Source organism: Diceros bicornis, chromosome 31 (assembly GCF_020826845.1).
Source record: "Diceros bicornis minor isolate mBicDic1 chromosome 31, mDicBic1.mat.cur, whole genome shotgun sequence".
In the NCBI taxonomy this organism is placed as follows: domain Eukaryota; kingdom Metazoa; phylum Chordata; class Mammalia; order Perissodactyla; family Rhinocerotidae; genus Diceros; species Diceros bicornis.
The window spans coordinates 10,028,447-10,046,252 of record NC_080770.1 but is presented as its reverse complement, the minus strand read 5'-3'; the positions used below and the strand labels follow the sequence as shown (position 1 = coordinate 10,046,252).

The window sequence follows — 17,806 nt, the reverse complement described above, 5'->3', positions numbered from 1 at the left end:
ACCAACTCAGCTTCTGGACTGTGAAACTTCTTAAAGTTTCAAAGGTGAGACTGTGGGGGATCAGAATTGGCCACCTCAAAATGTGTCCCTTTGGCTTGATTATTTTTAAGAACAAAAGACTCTCAAAGAAACTTTGACCTTCCCCATAACTGCCTAAAGGGATTTAAGGTAGAAAGCCTGTTCCAGGAAGCAGCTAATACTGGAAGATATCATTGTCTACAGACAGCTCAGCAAACACTTGTTTAGCAAACATTTACATTCCCATCTCCATGTAAATTGCCTTCCTCCCCTTTGAAGCCCCAGACCACTACCCCCAACATCCTCCTTTGTCTTTAGCTGAAAATGGTATTTAAAGTGGTGACCTTGGCCATTCTGGTGAGTTATTCAGTTTTCCTGGGTTTCTCCCATGTATACATGTTATAAAGCTTTGTTTGATTTTTTTCCTGTTATTCTGTCTCATGTCAATTTAATTCTTACACCAGCCAGAAGGACCTGGAGAGTAGAAGAATTATCTTTCTCCCCTACACATGGATCCTATTTTCCTATTTCTTTGCTTGACTGGTAATTTTTGATTGGAAGCCAAGCATTGTGACTCTTACCTTGTTGGGTGCTTGATATTTTTGTATGCCTAAAAGTACTATTGAGCTCTATGCTCAATTTACTTGGAAATACTGATCTTTTTATGTCTTCCATTTAAGGATCTCTAGGTTACACAAGAGCAGTATTTAGCCTAGGGTTAATTTTTTCTGCTATGGAATCAAATTCTGAGAATTCTACCAAAAACTTCATGTGAATTCTGAGGTTTTCTACTCTAGATGATGGAAATAAGCACTATTGCCACCCTGGTGTGAAATTCAGGGAGTTTTACCTCTAATCATCTAGGATGGGTCTTTCCCCATTCTTACGTATTTTTCTCACATGCATAAGTGTGTCTTCCTATTCCTCTATCTTATTGAAATCACTCAGTCATTATTTCTTCAAATATATCTTCCACCTTTTTCTCTGCTCTGCCCTTCTAGGACTTTCATTATGCATATGTCGGTACACTTGATGGAGTCCCACAGGTGTCTGAGGTTCTGTTCCATTTTCTTAATTCTTTTCTTTAGTTCCATAAACTGGAAAATCTCAACTGACATCTCTTTAAATTCATTGCTTATTTTCTGACAGCTCAAATCTGCTGTTGAGATCCTCTAGTAAATTGTTTACTTCCATTATTGTACATTTCAACTCAAGAATTTCTATTTCATTCTCTTAATATTTCCGTCTTCACTCATATTCTCTATTTGGTGAGACATCTTTCTCATACTTTCCTTTAGTTCTTTAATGTTTGTGGATATTTTATTTTTAGTCCTGAGAGTATTTAATATAGTATATTTAAGCATTTGTCTAATAAACCAATGTCCAGGTTTCCTCAGGTACAGTTTATATTGATTGCTTTCTTTTCCTGTATAGGAGTCATAGTTTCTTGTTTCTTTGCATGGCTCAGAACTTTTGTTGAAAACTACATCTTTTCAATAATATAATATGGCAACTCTGGAAATCAGATTTTTCCGCCTTTCCCAGTGTTCGCTCTGGTTGCTGTTGCTTTTTGTAGTTTGTTTAGTGACGTTGTGTGAACAAATTTTGTAAAATCTGTATCCTTTTCCATGTGTGGCCACTGAACTCGGCACTTGGCTAGCTTAGTGGTCAGCTAATGAATTAGTGACCTGCAACCAATAAATGTCTCAGATTTTCCTGAGAGGCTCTGAATGTGTGTTGGACATGCCTCCAACACTCAGCCAGATAGTCTGATCTCTGACTTTGCCTTCACTTAATGCTTGTACAGAGCCTCCAGGTCATGCAGAGGAGAGAGCTTAGGGCATTCCCTAGATTTTCATGAGTATGCACCCACACCTACACATGAACATGACCTTCTAGACTCCAAAGAATAGTTTGGAGTTTTCTAAAGCCACTATAGATATTTTATTCCTCATCTTCTCATTTTAGCTTTTTTCGTTTGCCTGTTGTTTCCCTAATTGTTATCCATCAACTCAGCCATCCTGTGACCTCAAAACACTTGCCAGTAAATATTTGCAGCAATTGCCCCCAGGGGAGAGGCCTTTTCTGTTGATCAAATACAGACTGCTTTCCAAATAGGATCTCAGGCAAACCACCAGGCAGGTCAAATAGTGACAGTTGTTTGTGAATGAAGCTTTGAAATAACTCAAGCTTTGTTCTCCCTCTTTTGCTAAGAATGTAAGTCATCATTTTTCAAGGCTGCAGCAAAGCTAGGGAGTAGGAAATGGGACTAGGATATGTTAAAACACCTTAACACTCACTATTCTTACTAGAATTTGTCCATTTTTCTTGAACAAAATATTTCTTGAATTGCTGCAAGCTTTAGTTCATTTTCAGAGTTCTGAAAAAGTTTATTCTGACAATCTATGCCAGTTTTTGTTTTCTTTTGCTATTATGGAGCAACTTATTTTTGGAGGTCTTTATTCTGTCATTTTGCAGGAATCACCTCCATGACAATTCTTAGTGCTAGAATGCTCTTCTAATTTCAGACATTTATTGAGGTAAATTTGCTGGCTTTTACTTTTATCCAATATTACTTAAAATGATGAAAAGCCTTCAAATCATTTTGATCACACAATGCTTTCTGAAGTTAAAATTACTCAAATATTACTCAAAATTACTGAGTATGTTATTTTATTTTAAGAAAAATAATTTCATGATAATTCTCTGTCTACTATGTAACTATGACTAAAAAATGCCATCCTCCTAAGTAGCATGTCATTCTATTCCTTCTTTTCTTTTTTTTCCCCTCAAGTGTCACAGTGGGCACTAATGAAGAATGTGGCTCAAGACCAGGCCAGGGAACAAACAGTTCCCAAGTATCAGGATTATACTTTCTCTTCTCACCACAGTCTCCTTTATAGGCAAATAATCTGGAGATTATCCATACCTGGAGAACAAGGAGAAGATGAATAAGGGTATAGACATTGTCAGTTGCAGTGTGCACCAGTCACAAATGGAAAAAGCCAGTCCTCCCAGGAGTATCTGTCTAATACTGCAGAAAGTTATTATTATCCCTGTTGTCATAGCTATTGATTGGAGCTCTGTCCACTCTGACATTGGAAGAAAACATAGATAATAATAATAATTTCAGACAAATGGCAATTTCAAGATCAATTAAAGGCACCAAGACAATAAAAGCTCAAAACACTAACTTACTAATAGCGAAAGAGTTTGTAATAACAGTCATGATACAGAAGCCCAAGAAGCATAATGAGCAGTAAAGGAGGAAGGTGGGAGCAAAGGATGCACAGGTGTTAGCAATGGCGAACTAGAACAAACACCATCTGAACACCATCTTCCTAAGATGGCGAACCTAAGAAATAGTGAACCGTGTGGATTATTTAGGAACAAAGATAATACGTGGAAAACGTGACAGAAATTGACATCTTTTGAAATTTAGAATAAATGTTTAACAAGTGAAACACTGCACTTGAGACCTGGAAGAATAATTATATTAATCAAATGCAGAAATCACAGATGTCACCCTCCATATTTGTCAAAATGAGACTGTAGGAGAGAGAAGTCAAGATGGCGGCATAAGCAGACTCTGAACTCACATCCTCCCACGGACAGAGCCAATTTACAACTACTCGTGGAAAAATTACTCCTGAGAGAGAACTGAAAACTGGATAAGAGGAACTCCTGCAACAAAGGACAATCCTAATTGAGGTGTAAGAGGCAGAAACTCCCTTCTGGAGAGAAAAAAACACCACCTTCACAAGCCGCAGTGCCTCATGGCCACCTGGGAGCAGCACAAAGGTACACAGCCCTCCCTGGAGGAGCGAGGGCCCTGAGCCGGGAGCGCTCCTTTTGTGGACCCAGCACAATCGAGACAAGTGGCATAATATCTGACTTTGCCTGCTACTAAAACATTGGGGACTACCCCCAGAAAAGTTGGTTCGCAAAGTAATTAAAACTGGCTCTTAAAAGGCCCACACACAAACTCTCCCATTTAAGAAAGCAACCTAAAATCACTAGAAAGTAAGGTGCACAGTGCTTTGGTGAAAAGAGACTCACCTGATAGGATCTGAGTGCATCTCAGTGAGAGGTGAGACCTCTCCGGGGACTGGGACATTGGCAGCGACCATTGTTGTGGCCTGGTGTGGGAGTGCTGATACAGACATCATTGGAGTTCTCCCTGGGGCCTGCTAGCCCAGGGTCTGCCCCACCCACTAGAGCACTGATTTAATCCAGCTCAGCCAGGGCAGGCAGCCCACCCTAGAGATTGATCCCACCCAACAACAAGCCCTCAGGCAACTTGTGGGCCTGTATAGATTGGTGACTGGATTTTCTGCAGCCTGGCAACTGAGCCAACTTGAGCAGGGCAGGGTGTGCACAAGGAGCGGGTGGAGAGTGTGGGGCAGTGGTGGAGTGTGTGGGGCTCCCGCCATGGAGAGACTGGGTCCACTTCAGGAGGTCAGGGTGCACACATGGGGTAGGACTGTGTTGACTGTGTGTGTGAACCTGTGGGTGGCAGGGCTTGTCAGCTGCAGAAGAGCTGTGCTTCTCAAAGAATCAAAAAGGGGGTTTTCCCCACCTTTCAAAGCCTGAAATAATTGGATGCTCCCATGCCTGAGGCCAGCCCCACCCAGCTGTAATCCTCAGAGAGCTGACAAGAGGCCCAAAGGCTGGAGGCTTATAGCATTTGTAAGCCCCTGAGCCTAACAACCTGCCAGGCTGGGCGCCTACTCACTTAAAAGAAATACTGAAACACAAATGTGGTGTTAGAAATTTCAGCCAACTGTGCTGCGGCTACCTACACCTGATAAAGAGATTGAAGGGCACACAACAACTACAAGCAGATGAGCATTACAACAGCTGGGCAGGAGCATAACTCAGCCTCCCTGGGCACCTACAGGGAGAGCAAACAGGCCACAACAGAAGGACACACGTAGCACACATAGGGGTCACCCCTGGAACATTGAGCACTGAGGGAAGCACACTGCAGGCCTCCTAAGTCATCACTTATATAAGGTCTCCTATCCAAGAGCAGGAGACGTAGCTGACCTACCTAATACGTAGACACAAGCACAGGGAAAGAAGCAAAATGAGGAGGCAAAGGAATACATTCCAAGTAAGGGAACAGTACAAAACCACAGAAAAGGAACTAAGTGAAACAGAAATGAGCAACCTACCCGACAGAGAGTACAAACAAAGAGTGTTAAGGATGCTCACTGATCTGGGGAGAAGAATAGATGAATTCAGTGAAAATGTCAGCAAAGAAATGGAAGATATAAAAAAGAACCAATCAGAAATGAAGAATACAGTACTGGAAATGAAAAATTCACTAGAGGGACTCAAAAGCAGAGTAGAGGATACAGAAGAACAGATCTGCGAGCTGGATGAAAGACTAGACGAAATTACCCAAGCTGGACAAGTAAAAGAGAAAAGAATTAAAAAGAGTGAGGACAGTCTAAGGGACCTCTGGGACAACATCAAGCTCACTAACATCCGTGTTATAGGTGTCCCGGAAGGAGAAGAGTGAGACAAAGGGGCAGAGAATCTACTTCAAGAAATAATAGATGAAAACTTCCCTAACCTAAAGAAGGAAACAGACATCCAGGTACAGGAAGCACAGAGAGCCCCAAACAAGATAAACCCAGAGAGGCCCAAACCAAGACACATCATAATCAAAATGTCCAGAATTAAAGATAAAGAGAGAATCCTAAAAGCCACACGAGAGAGTCAAGTTACATACAAAAGAAACCCCATAAGGCTATCAGCTGACTTCTCAGCAGGAACCTTACAGGCTAGAAGAGAGTGGCACGGTATATTTAAAGTGCTAAAAGGAAAAACTTACAGCCAAGAATACTCAACCCAGATGGGTTATAATTCAAAATGGAAGGAGAGATCAAAGTCTCCCAGTCAAGCAAAAATTAAAGGACTTTCTCACCAAGAAACCAGTGCTACAAGAAATGTTAAAGGGACTGATTTAAGGGGAAAAGAGAAGACCACAAATAGGAAAAATTTTCTATTTCCATGATAAGAGGGTAATGGATACAAATGCACAAAAAAGATGTTAGACATGATATCAAAAACAAAATGAGGGAGGAGGGGAGTTAAAGAGTAGAGCTTTCAGACAGAGGTCAAACTAAAGAGACCATCAATTCTGTATAGAAGGAGAAAGAAACAGAGAAGGACTACTACAACACTGAGAAAAAAAAGTTAAAAAATGGTAGTAAGTACATACTTATCAGTAGCTACTTTACCCGTCAATGGACTAAATGCTCCAATGAAAAGGCATAGGGTGGCTGATTGGATAAAAACAACTAGACCCATATACATGCAGCATACAAGAGACACACTTCGGACCTAAAGACACTCACAAACGGAAAATGAGGGGATGGAGAAAGATACTCCACGCAAATGGCAATGAAAAGAAAGCTGCAGTAGCAGTACTCATATCAGACAAAACAGACTTTAAAACAAAAACTGTTAAAAGAGACAAAGAAGGACATTACATAATGATCAAGGGAAAAATCCAAAAGGGGATATAACAATTGTAAATATCTACGCACCCAATGTAGGTGCACCTAAATATATAAAGCAACTATTAACAGACATTAAAACAGAAATAGACAGTAACTCAATAATAGTAGGGGACTTTAACACTCCACTCACACCAACGGATAGATCATCCAAACAGAATTTCAATAAGGAAACATTGGCCTTAAATGACACACTAGAACAGATGGACCTAGTACAGATACAGAGCATTCCATCCAAAAACTGAAGAATACACATTCTTTTCAAATGCACATGGAACATTCTCCAGGATTGATCACATACTAGGCCACAAATGAGTCTCCATGCCTTTAAGAGGATTGAAATAATACCAAGCATCTTTTCTGACCACAACGGTATGAAACTAGAAATCAAGTATAGGAAGAAAATCAGAAAAACCACAAATATGTGGAGATTAAACAAAATGCTACTGAACAACGACTGGGTCAAGGAGGAAATCAAAGAAGAAATCAAAAAATACCTGGAGACAAATGAAAATGAAAATACGACATGCCAGAATTTATGGGATACAGCAAAAGGGGTTCTAAGAGGAAAGTTTATAGCAATACAGTACAGGCCTATCTCAACAAACAAGAAAAATCTCAAAAAAACAATCTAACAATGCACCTAAAGGAACTGGAAAAAGAAGAACAAACAAAGCCCAAAATCAGTAGAAGAAGGGAAATAATAAAAATCAGAGCGGAAATAAATGAAATAGAGACCAAAAAAAAAAAAAAAAAAGAAAAAATTAATAAAACCAAGAGCTGGTCCTTTGAAAAGATCAACAAAATTGACAAACCTTTAGCTAGACTCACCAAGAAAAAAAGAGAGAAGGCACAAATAAATAAAATCAGAAATGAAAGAGGAGAGGTTACAACAGACACCTCAGAAATACAAAAGATTATAAGAGAATACTATGAAAAGCTATATGCCAACCAATTCGACATTCTGGAAGAAATGGATAAATTCTTAGAATCATACAACCTTCCAAAACTGGATCAAGAAGAAGTAGAGAATTTGAATAGACCAATCACCAGTAAGGAGATCGAAACAGTAATCACAAACCTCCCCAAAAATAAAAGTCCAGGACCAGAAGGCTTCCCTGGTGAATTCTACCAAACATTCAAAGAAGACTTAATACCTATCCTTCTCAAACTCTTCCAAAAAATTGAGTAGAGGGGGAAGCTCCCTAACTCATTCTACGAAGCCAACATTACCCTGATACCAAAACCAGACAAGGACAACACACAAAAAAAAGAAAATTGCAGGCCAATATCACTGATGAACATCGATGCAAAAATCCTCAACAAAGTACTAGCAAATCGCATACAACAATACGTTAAAAAGATTATACACCATGATCAAGTGGGATTTATTCCAGGTATGGAGGGATGGTTTAACATTCGCAAATCAATCAACGAAATACACCACATTAATAAAATGAAGAATAAAAATCACATGATCATCTCAATAGATGCAGAGAAAGCATTTGACAAGATGCAGCATCCATTTTTGATAAAAACTCTGAATAAAATGGGGATAGAAGGAAAGTACCTCAACATAATAAAGACCATATATGACAAACCCACAGCTAATATCATCCTCAATGGTGAAAAACTGAAAGCTATCCCTCTAAGAACAGGAACCCGAAAAGGATGCCCACTGTCACCACTCCTATTTAACATAGTACTGGAAGTCCTAGCCAGAGCAATCAGGCAAGAGAAAGAAAGAAAAGGGATCCAAATTGGAAAGGAAGAAGTGAAACTCTCACTATTTGCAGATGACATGATTTTATATATAGAAAACCCTAAAGAATCCACCAGAAAACTTTTAGAAGTAATAAACTAATATGGTAAAGTTGCAGGATGCAAAATCAACATACAAAAATCAGTTGCATTTCCATACACTAACAATGAAGTAGAAGAAAGAGAAATTAAGAATACCATCTCATTTACAATTGTAACAAAATGAATAAAATACCTAGGAATAAACTTAACCAAAGATGTGAAAGATCTGTACACTGAAATCTATAGAACATTTCTGAAAGAAATTGAAGAAGACACAAAGAAATTTAAAGATATTCTGTGCCCTTGGATTGGAAAAATTAACATAATTAAGATGTCCATACTTCCTAAAGCCATCTATAGATTCAATGCAATCCCTATCAAAGTTCCAATAACATTTTTCACAGAAATAGAACAAAGAATCCTAAAATTTATATGGAACAACAAAAGACCCCGAATAGCTAAAGGAATCCTGAGAAAAAAGAACAAAGCTGGAGGTATCACACTCCCTGATTTCAAAATATACTACAAAGCTATAGTAACCAAAACAGTATGGTACTGGCACAATAACAGACACACAGATCAATGGAATAGAATCGAAAGCCCAGAAATAAACCCACACATCTATGGACAGCTAATCTTTGACAAAGAAGCCAGGAACCTACAATGGAGAAAAGGAAGTCTCTTCAACAAATGGTGTTGGGAAAATTGGACAGCCACATGCAAAAAAATGAAAGTAGACCCTTTCCTTACACCATGCACAAAAATTAACTCCAAATGAATTAAAGACTTGAATGTAAGACCTGAAACAATGAAACTTCTAGAAGAAAAGATAGGCAGTACGCTCTTCGACATTGGTCTTAGCAACATATTTTCAAGCACCATGTCTGACCAGGCAAGAGAAACAATAGAAAAAATAAACAAATGAGAGTACATCAAACTAAAAAGCTTCTGCACAGCAAAGGAAACCATCAAGAAAATGAAAAGACAACCTAACAATTGGGAGAAGATATTTGCAAACCACACTTCTGATAAGGGCTTAATCTCCAAAATATATAAAGAACTCATGCATCTCAACAACAACAAAACTACCAACCCAATTAAAAAATGGGCAAAAGACCTGAACAAACATTTATCCAAAGAAAATATACAGATGGCCAACAGACACATGAAAAGATGTTCAAAATCATTAACTATCAGGGAAATGCAAATCAAAACTACAGTAAGATATCATCTCACGCCCGTCAGAATGGGTATAATTAACAAGACAGGAAACAACATATATTGGAGAGGATGTGGAGAGAAGGGAACTCTCATACACTGCTGGTGTGAGTGCAAACTGGTGCAGCCACTATGGAAAACAATATGGAGATTCCTCAAAAAATCAAGGATAGAACTACCATATGATCCAGCTATTCCACTGCTGGGTATTTATCCAAACAACTTGAAAACAGCAATGCATAAAGATACATGCAGCCCTGTGTTCATTGCAGCGTTATTCACAATAGCCAAGACTTGGAAGCAACCTAAGTGCCCATCAAGGGAGGAATGGATAAAGAAGCTGTGGTATATATACACAATGGAATACTACTCAGCCATAAGAAACGATGAAATCCAGGCATTTGTGACAACATGGGTGGACATTGAGGGTATAATGCAAAGTGAAATAAGTCGGAGGGAGAAGGTCAAATACCATATGATTTCCTTCATTAAGTAATAGATAATAACAACAATAAACAAACCCATAGTGACTGAGATTGGATTGGTGGTTACCAGAGGGGAAGGGGGGAGTGAGGAGGGCGAAAGGGATAATTCGGCACGTGTGTGTGGTGATGGGTTGTAATTAGTATTTGCGGGTTGAACATGATGTATTCTATGCAGAAATAGAAGTATAATGATGTACAGCTGAAATTTATACAATGTTATAAACCAATGTTACTGCAATAAACAAAAATTAAAAAAAAATAAAAGATATTCTGGAAAGAAAGTAGTGAGCTTTTCTCTTTTAATTGATAGTTTTGGCTTTATGTAGAAGCGGCTTGCGTCTCTCCTTAAAATAATATCCACCTAAACTACAGCAGGAATCACAAGGAAGGCGCTAGTGATGAGAATTGTTATGCACAGAGTGTTTTACGACAGAAATTTGTGTAATCTCCTTCAGAGTATGATAAAATTAGGACTAAGTAGTTGTTCACCTCTGTGGGACAATATAATTATAGCTCTTCTGGAAGCCATGGACATTAACACGTTGCAAAGTTCATTATATCTCTTTGACATTGTGATTGGAGATTAAGTAAAAGAAATATGATAGTGTTCTTTATTGAAAAGAAATGAGAACACTTCTGCTTTTTCCCAGAAGGAATTAAAAGTTTGTTGTTCTTTACATTGAGAACTATAACTAGCCTAGTCATAGATCACTCTATTTTTACTGTTATCCACAGAATAAAAATATAAATGTTACATCAAAGATATAAATATTAATGTTCCCATATCAAGAAGTGTCCCTTGTTCTATCTATTTTCTCCCAAAATGCTATTTAGCCCATTTTATCATCACATACTGTATTTCATTATCAGATAAAGTTTTGTTAGCATTGTTATTGTTGTTTCAATCAAATAAAAGACCATGAGAAAGAGAGTGGAAGGAGCTTGATAGCAAAAATAAAATACAAATAAATGAATATTTTACTTGTTTTTTGCCTGTTATTGATACATATTTATTTATCTTTTTTTGATTCAATAAATGTTAATTGAACATAAAAAAAATGAGACTGTAGTAAAGCTCTCTCACCAACCTATCACCAGGAAGCCTCTTAAGCCATGTGACACCATATAAAAGAAGACAAAATATGGAAAGTTGTCACAAATGTTTATTATAAAATATATGAGGTTAGGATAGGAGATATGTATGCTGTGGTTAGAGCACTGAGGAGTGAAATCAAGAGATCTCTACGTGGGTCTGTATTATCAAGGTAAAGGCTAAAAGTATTTGAGAGGAAGAGTGGGATTACAATACATCAAATTTGCAGAGAGATTGCATAAGAGCCACTCTCAGCTGCGTCTGGGTTTAAAGGCCTTGAGAAACATATTTCAGCTCAAACAGACGATAACCCAGAAACCATTCCATTCAGTGCAGGAATTGATCGGAAGTTCACAGAGGAAAGGATGACGTGAGGCACAGAATAAGGAACATAGAAGGGAAAATAAACAAAAAGAAGGGAATTCACTATGTCAGGGAGTGGCAGGAAGGGGCCCATTCTGGAGTCAACTTGAACAAAACTACATGCGCTGATACTAAATTCCCAGTAGTATTAACATATGGACAAATCTTGATTTTGGACTGAAACATTTGTTGCTTTAGTAGTAGTATATTTAAATCATTGTAAGTCTTGTAAAAGGTGTTACTTTTGGGGTATTTTTACAATATATATTTTACTACTATATATGTATCTGAGAACTCATGATAGAATTGTGTTATCTTTTTTAAAAGAGCTATACTTAAGGACATATGGAAAACTGAGAAATGAAAACACAGTGAGTATAGTAAGAGTCTGCATATCCTAAATAAATCCTCATGGTACTGGTGCCAGAGGTTCAGAGGGAGAGATGAATAGTTGGAGCACAGGACATTTTTAGGAGATGCACTTCTAATGGTGGATACACGACATTATCCATTTGCCCCTAAAACTGTACAACACAAAGAGTGTGTCCAAATGTAAACGATGGATTTATTCAATAATGTATCAATATTGTTCCATCAATTGTAACAAATGTAACACACTAATGAAAGACATTAATAACATGGGAAACTGTGTATGAGGGGTATTTGAGAACTTTCTGTACTTTCTACTCAATATTTCCATAAACCTTAAATTTCTCTAAAAATTAAAGCCTTCAGTAAAAAAATTGTCATGATAAAGGGACATATATCAAGACGTTAATATAGTGTAGGTGTGGTGTTAAGGATGTTGTGGGAATCAGGGAAACTATTGCTGGGAAAGAAAATAGGTCAAGTGTTGAGGGCTCACCATTGAGAGCTACAGAGTAGTTTGAAGCCACAGACTACATATACACACAGAAATATAAGTAGATTTCCAAAACTTCATAATGAATGATAAAAAGCAAGAAAGAGACTGGATAAATACCATAATGCCATTTATGTAAATTAAAATACAGGCAGTCCCAAACTTGCTACAGTTCAGTTTACAATTTTCTGACATTAGGATGGTGTAAAAATGATATGCATTCTGTAAAAACTGTACCTTTCATTACAAAATTTGATCTTTCCCTGGGCTAGCAATATGTGGTACAATACTCTCTTGTAATGCTGGACAGCGGCAGCAAGCCACAGCTCCCAGTCACCCTGCTATCACAAGAGTAAACAACCAATACACTTACAACCATTCTATACCCATGCAAACACTCTGTTTTCCATTTTCGGTACAATATTCAATAAACTACATGAGATAGTCAACATTTTATTATAAAATAGGCTTTGTGTTAGATGATTTTGCCCAACTGGAGGCTAATGTAAGTGTTCTGAGCACGTTTAAGGTAGGCTAGACTAAGCTATGATGTTCAGTAGGTTAGGTGTATTAAATGCATTTTTGACTTAAATGATATTTTCAACTTAAGATGGGTTCATCAGGAAGTAACCTCATCATAAATTGAGGAAGATCTGTACCTATCTACATACCCAATGATATTATACAGTTTATAATAACATATACAAATAAAGAGATAAATAGTAAACACATTAGAAAGATCTCTGGTGAAGGATGGGAATGGAGACAAATGGAAATACATAGAAACAGATGTCCATATAAGAAAAAAGTCTTGCCCAAACCAATGAGGATACTACATCATGAATGAGGAAAATGATTAACCGAACTTTTTTGATTTGTTAAAAATATAATTGAGGAGCCAGCTCTGTGGCCTAGTGGAAAATTTGACAGGGTCTGCTTCAGCGGCCTGGGGTTCAGTTCCTGGACGGAGGCCTACACCACTCATTATTGGCCATGCTGTGGCAGCAACCCACATACGAAACAGAGGAAGGTGGGCACAGATGTTAGATCAGGCCAAATCTTCCTCAAGCAAAAAAAACCAAGATTGGCAACAGAAGTTCAGGGAGAATCTTCCTCAGCAAAAAAAAAATATATATATATACATGTATATATAGTTGATGCACAGTCTTGCTAGAGTCTTACCATCCCTTTCCTTCTTTCAGGGCATGCAGGAAGACAAAATTCCCCAAAACTACTGAAGTTACCAGGGGGGCCTAAAGCTAGGTCAATTGGATGTGGCAAAGAGTGGAATGCCAATTCCAGGGGTGATCATAAAATGTCCTTTGTGGGCTTACATACTCTCTCACAGATGTTAGTCCTACAATGGATAGAGCTGGTTCCGTGAGCCACTGCCTGAAAGATGAATACCCAGGGTGTTCAGTCTGCCATATCTGACTGAAACATCAGTGAGCACTATCCTTTTATGATGGTAACTGATTGAGATTTGGGGTAGCTAACTACCATGACTAATATGACACTGCTATGATGAAAATGCTGTTTGATGAAGATAAGTAGAAAAGTTTAACGAGCATTTTTGATTGGAGAAGGAGGAAGGAGAGGAAGAAAGGAGAACATCTAGGATGAAAAAGTGTGTCAGTCTTGATACGATTTAATGATGAGACCTTAGGTTAGGGCAAAAGTGGATGCTAGTGAAAAAGAAATGAAGGCACAGATGGATACAGAGTGCATAATGAACAACTTTGGGTGGATTTGCAATCTGACAAAGAAAGAAGTTAAGCCTGGAAAACCAGGTAAGAGAAGGACAGCTCCAGTGGTGGTGATGTAAAATGGTGATCACATGGTGAGTTATTGCCTTAGGCAGGGTTGAATCTACTTGATATCACTGGTATCTAGCTGCATTTCTTTCCTGAGTTATCTCTACAATCCTCATAACTATGAAAATATTTATATGGTGATAAAGACTAATATCCAGCCTTGACCTGTGACCTTAATACCTGAATCTCCACATGTATGTCTACTATGCAACTCCATCTCAGGAAGTCCAGCGAGATGTCTTGATTTTCTCCCCAAATTTGCTTCCACCTTAGTACTCTCCCATCTTGTATAGTGGCATCAGAATTTACTCATTTGTTCAGGCCAAAAGCCTATATCCCCTTGAAGATATCTATTTCTCCACTAGAAATCCCCCAATAGTAGAAAGTAATCTAAACCACCAGCAGGTCTTATTGTTCTATCTCTAAAACATTTCCCAAATCCAGTTACATGTTACCAGCTCCATGGATAACTCTTTAATTTACATCCCTATCATCTCTCTTCTGGACTATTTCGATAGCCTTCTAGCTGGTCCCTGCTACCCCTCAGTGAAGAATTGTGACCTTTAAAAGTCCACGTTAAAAAATTTCCCTTAAAAAATAGAGGCTGGGTAATGTAATGAGAATAACTCGGGCGGAGGCATCACTAGGTAGAAACTCAGGGAAGAGCTCTTTGAGGAGTTGATATCGGAGCTTGAAAAATTAGAGGGTATAGGCTGAGCCATGTGCAGGGAACAGAGTATTTGGAGTAGAAGGAAGAGCAAGTGTAAGGGCTGTGTGGTGGAACCAGCATGATGTTTAGAAGACTAGAGGGAATGGGAGACAGTGGTAGGAGAAGAGGTGAGAAGGGATGCAGGGGGAGATATAGTCCTGGAAGGACTTGGATTTTGTTATAAGTATATCAGAATACCATTGGAGTGTCACTTGGGTCCTGTGGTAGGAAGACAGGAAAAAGTCCAAGCTTGAGAATGCACAGATAAGCTCAGTGTGTGGATGAAATATGTCACATTAACAAGAGGCACATACGAGCAGGTGGTCCCTTTTAAAGAAGTGAGATACACAGTCTCAAAAGGTATCTAACAGAAATTAGGTGATTGTTAGGCAGAAATGCAGAGCTGTCTTCATTTTGCAGAGTGTTGAACTTGATACTTCTAAGGCTCCTTTATCTCTTTTAAAGTATCCTTTACTAGTTAAGATCTGATAGGATCATTTGACAAATCTGAACTATGGGTATTGAAATGAATCCTCTTACAACTGGTCTTCTGGCTGCCACTACTAGTTCCTACCCAACTGTCTTCACAACCCAGCTGTCACATCCCCATCATTCTTATACTCTTATTAAACATTACCTTGAAGTTTGTTACACACAAAAAAGTGCACAAATATGTACAAGTTTGTTAATTCTCACAAAATAAATATACCTATTTAGGCAGTTAGTAGGTGAAAAAAGAATATTGCTATCACACAAGAAGCCCATATTGTGCCTCTTCCTAATCACTGCTCCCACCAAAGTTATCCACCATCATGCCTTCAATACCATAGATTAGTTTGCCTGCTTTTGACCTTTATAAAGATTGGAATCATATGGTATGCAATTCTTAGTCATATAATGATTTTTCCATGTTGTTTCATGTGGCTATTGTTTGTTCTTTCTTATTGCTGAATACAAATTTATGAGTCTACCATAATTTACTTTTTCATTCTATTGTTGATAGTTATTAACCTGTACCTATGCTCCAAGAAGACTTATTTATCCACTTTTCTTTATTAGATTGCTTCATTCATTAATTCACTATACATTCATTCATTCATTATGTTATTTGAGTTAATGGTATAGAAGCCTGAGTCTGAACACTCAGGGAAATGAATGCTCTGATCCAAAGATCCGTGTAGGTAATATTTAATTGTGAAAAATTCAAAGGTCATGATTTTTAGTTGCACTGGGAGTGTCCAGTGACATATAAATTACCCTCAGTGCCCTCATGTGAGACATGCTTGGGTGACAGCAATGGTTGACTGCCTCCTTCAGAAGGAACTCTGTCAGGACACAGGACCTCCCAAAGTGAGGTGACACTCACCTGTCTGAAAGATGGCCAAATACCAGACCTCCCAGCAGCTGGGCAGCCATAAATAGGAATTGAGCCACTGATCTTAGTGATTGAGATCCACATACCAGGTCTCATTGGAAGAGAAGGAAAGCAGCACAGCACTTTTAGGAGAGCTTAAACACTTTCGTGGAAACTGACTCCAAACTCCTACATATGATGTACAGGATCCTCTACTGTGTGGGTCCTGCCTTCCTCTCCAACCACTCTCCACTAGCTTCCCACACACTAATAATACTGAACTATTTCAATACTTCAAATACAGCTGGCTCACTCTCTCTTCCCTCAGATCCTTTATATAGTCTCTATCCACATGTCTATATATATTTCTTCACTTTCCTCTTCGACCACAAGTTCCCTTTATTGTATTTACTTACACACATTCTTCAGATACTGTCTCAAACATCGTTTCTCCAAGAAACCTTCTGTCATCCGACAGGTAACATAAGAGCTCTGCCTTTGAGTTCACTTAGAAGTCTATATTCAACTCGTACAGTAACCTTCATCTCTGGCCACACATCCAATTACTTGAAAATCTTAAAAAATACTGATGCCTGAGTCATTTGCCAAGAGGTTCTAATTTACTTAATCTGGGCATCAGTTTTCAGTGAGGATTAAGAACCACTGACCTAGCATAACACTACTTTTTAAATTATAGGTCTCACCCACTAGATTAAATGATGTAATCACAGGTTCATATATACTTTGTTCAGTTCATTAATCTCAATACTAATACTCTTGACTGTCATAGTATAGATAAGCAATTACTATCTGCTGAAGAAATAAAAAAGGGCTGATTGCAGTATCCATCTGGGGACTAAATGTATAAAGCAAGTCAGTTTTTTTGTGTTAGTTCTAAACCCTTTGCTCATATAGCAGAAGATATATATGGGACCTCTTACCTCAGTCACAATGGTGGAGGAGAAGGAGCTTTAGTCATACACCCAGCCATCTACACAAGGCTCCGTATCCAGCTCAGTTGTTTCGGAGAAGGTCCCATTCATGTGAAGGAACTGCCACCGGGGATGGAGGAAGCGACGACATTTCTCTGGCCTCAAGTTTGAGTCCAGTGGGATGGAGATTCTCGGGCGGGCATCTTGGCTGAGGATTTCAGTGCCATTAGCTGAGACAGTGTCAATGTCAAGGATGTGGACCCAGAAGCGGTGACCAGGGACGGCTGCAGTGAAGTTCTCCAATGGAATATGAGGGTATACTATAAGGATGCAGACACAAAAGAAAGCAGTCTGAAGGACATGGAATCTCCCAGGCTTCCAACTTGATCCAGGAGGTCCTGAAAGGCCATCAAGGCTGAACAAGTGATCCCAAAGAGGAGGCACAATGACTTCACAGAGATAAGGTCAAAGAGAGAAAGTATTTCCTTTTACTATGTCAACTAAGTTCATGTTGATCCTGACATCACTTTCTCCTCAGGGGCCGCACCTCACCACTACAGAAGAGCAGTGGGAGGAGATGACTCCAAGTCTTTTGAGGTTAGGCAGCTAGATAGTACCAATAAAG

The 17,806-nt window shown here is 38.6% G+C and overlaps 1 pseudogene; it reads right to left on the bottom strand.

Moving 5' to 3' along the window:
• Nucleotides 1–15,673: 15,673 nt before the first annotated feature.
• LOC131395284 (steroid transmembrane transporter SLC22A24-like) lies at nucleotides 15,674–17,591 on the bottom strand (annotated as a pseudogene).
• Nucleotides 17,592–17,806: the final 215 nt, after the last annotated feature.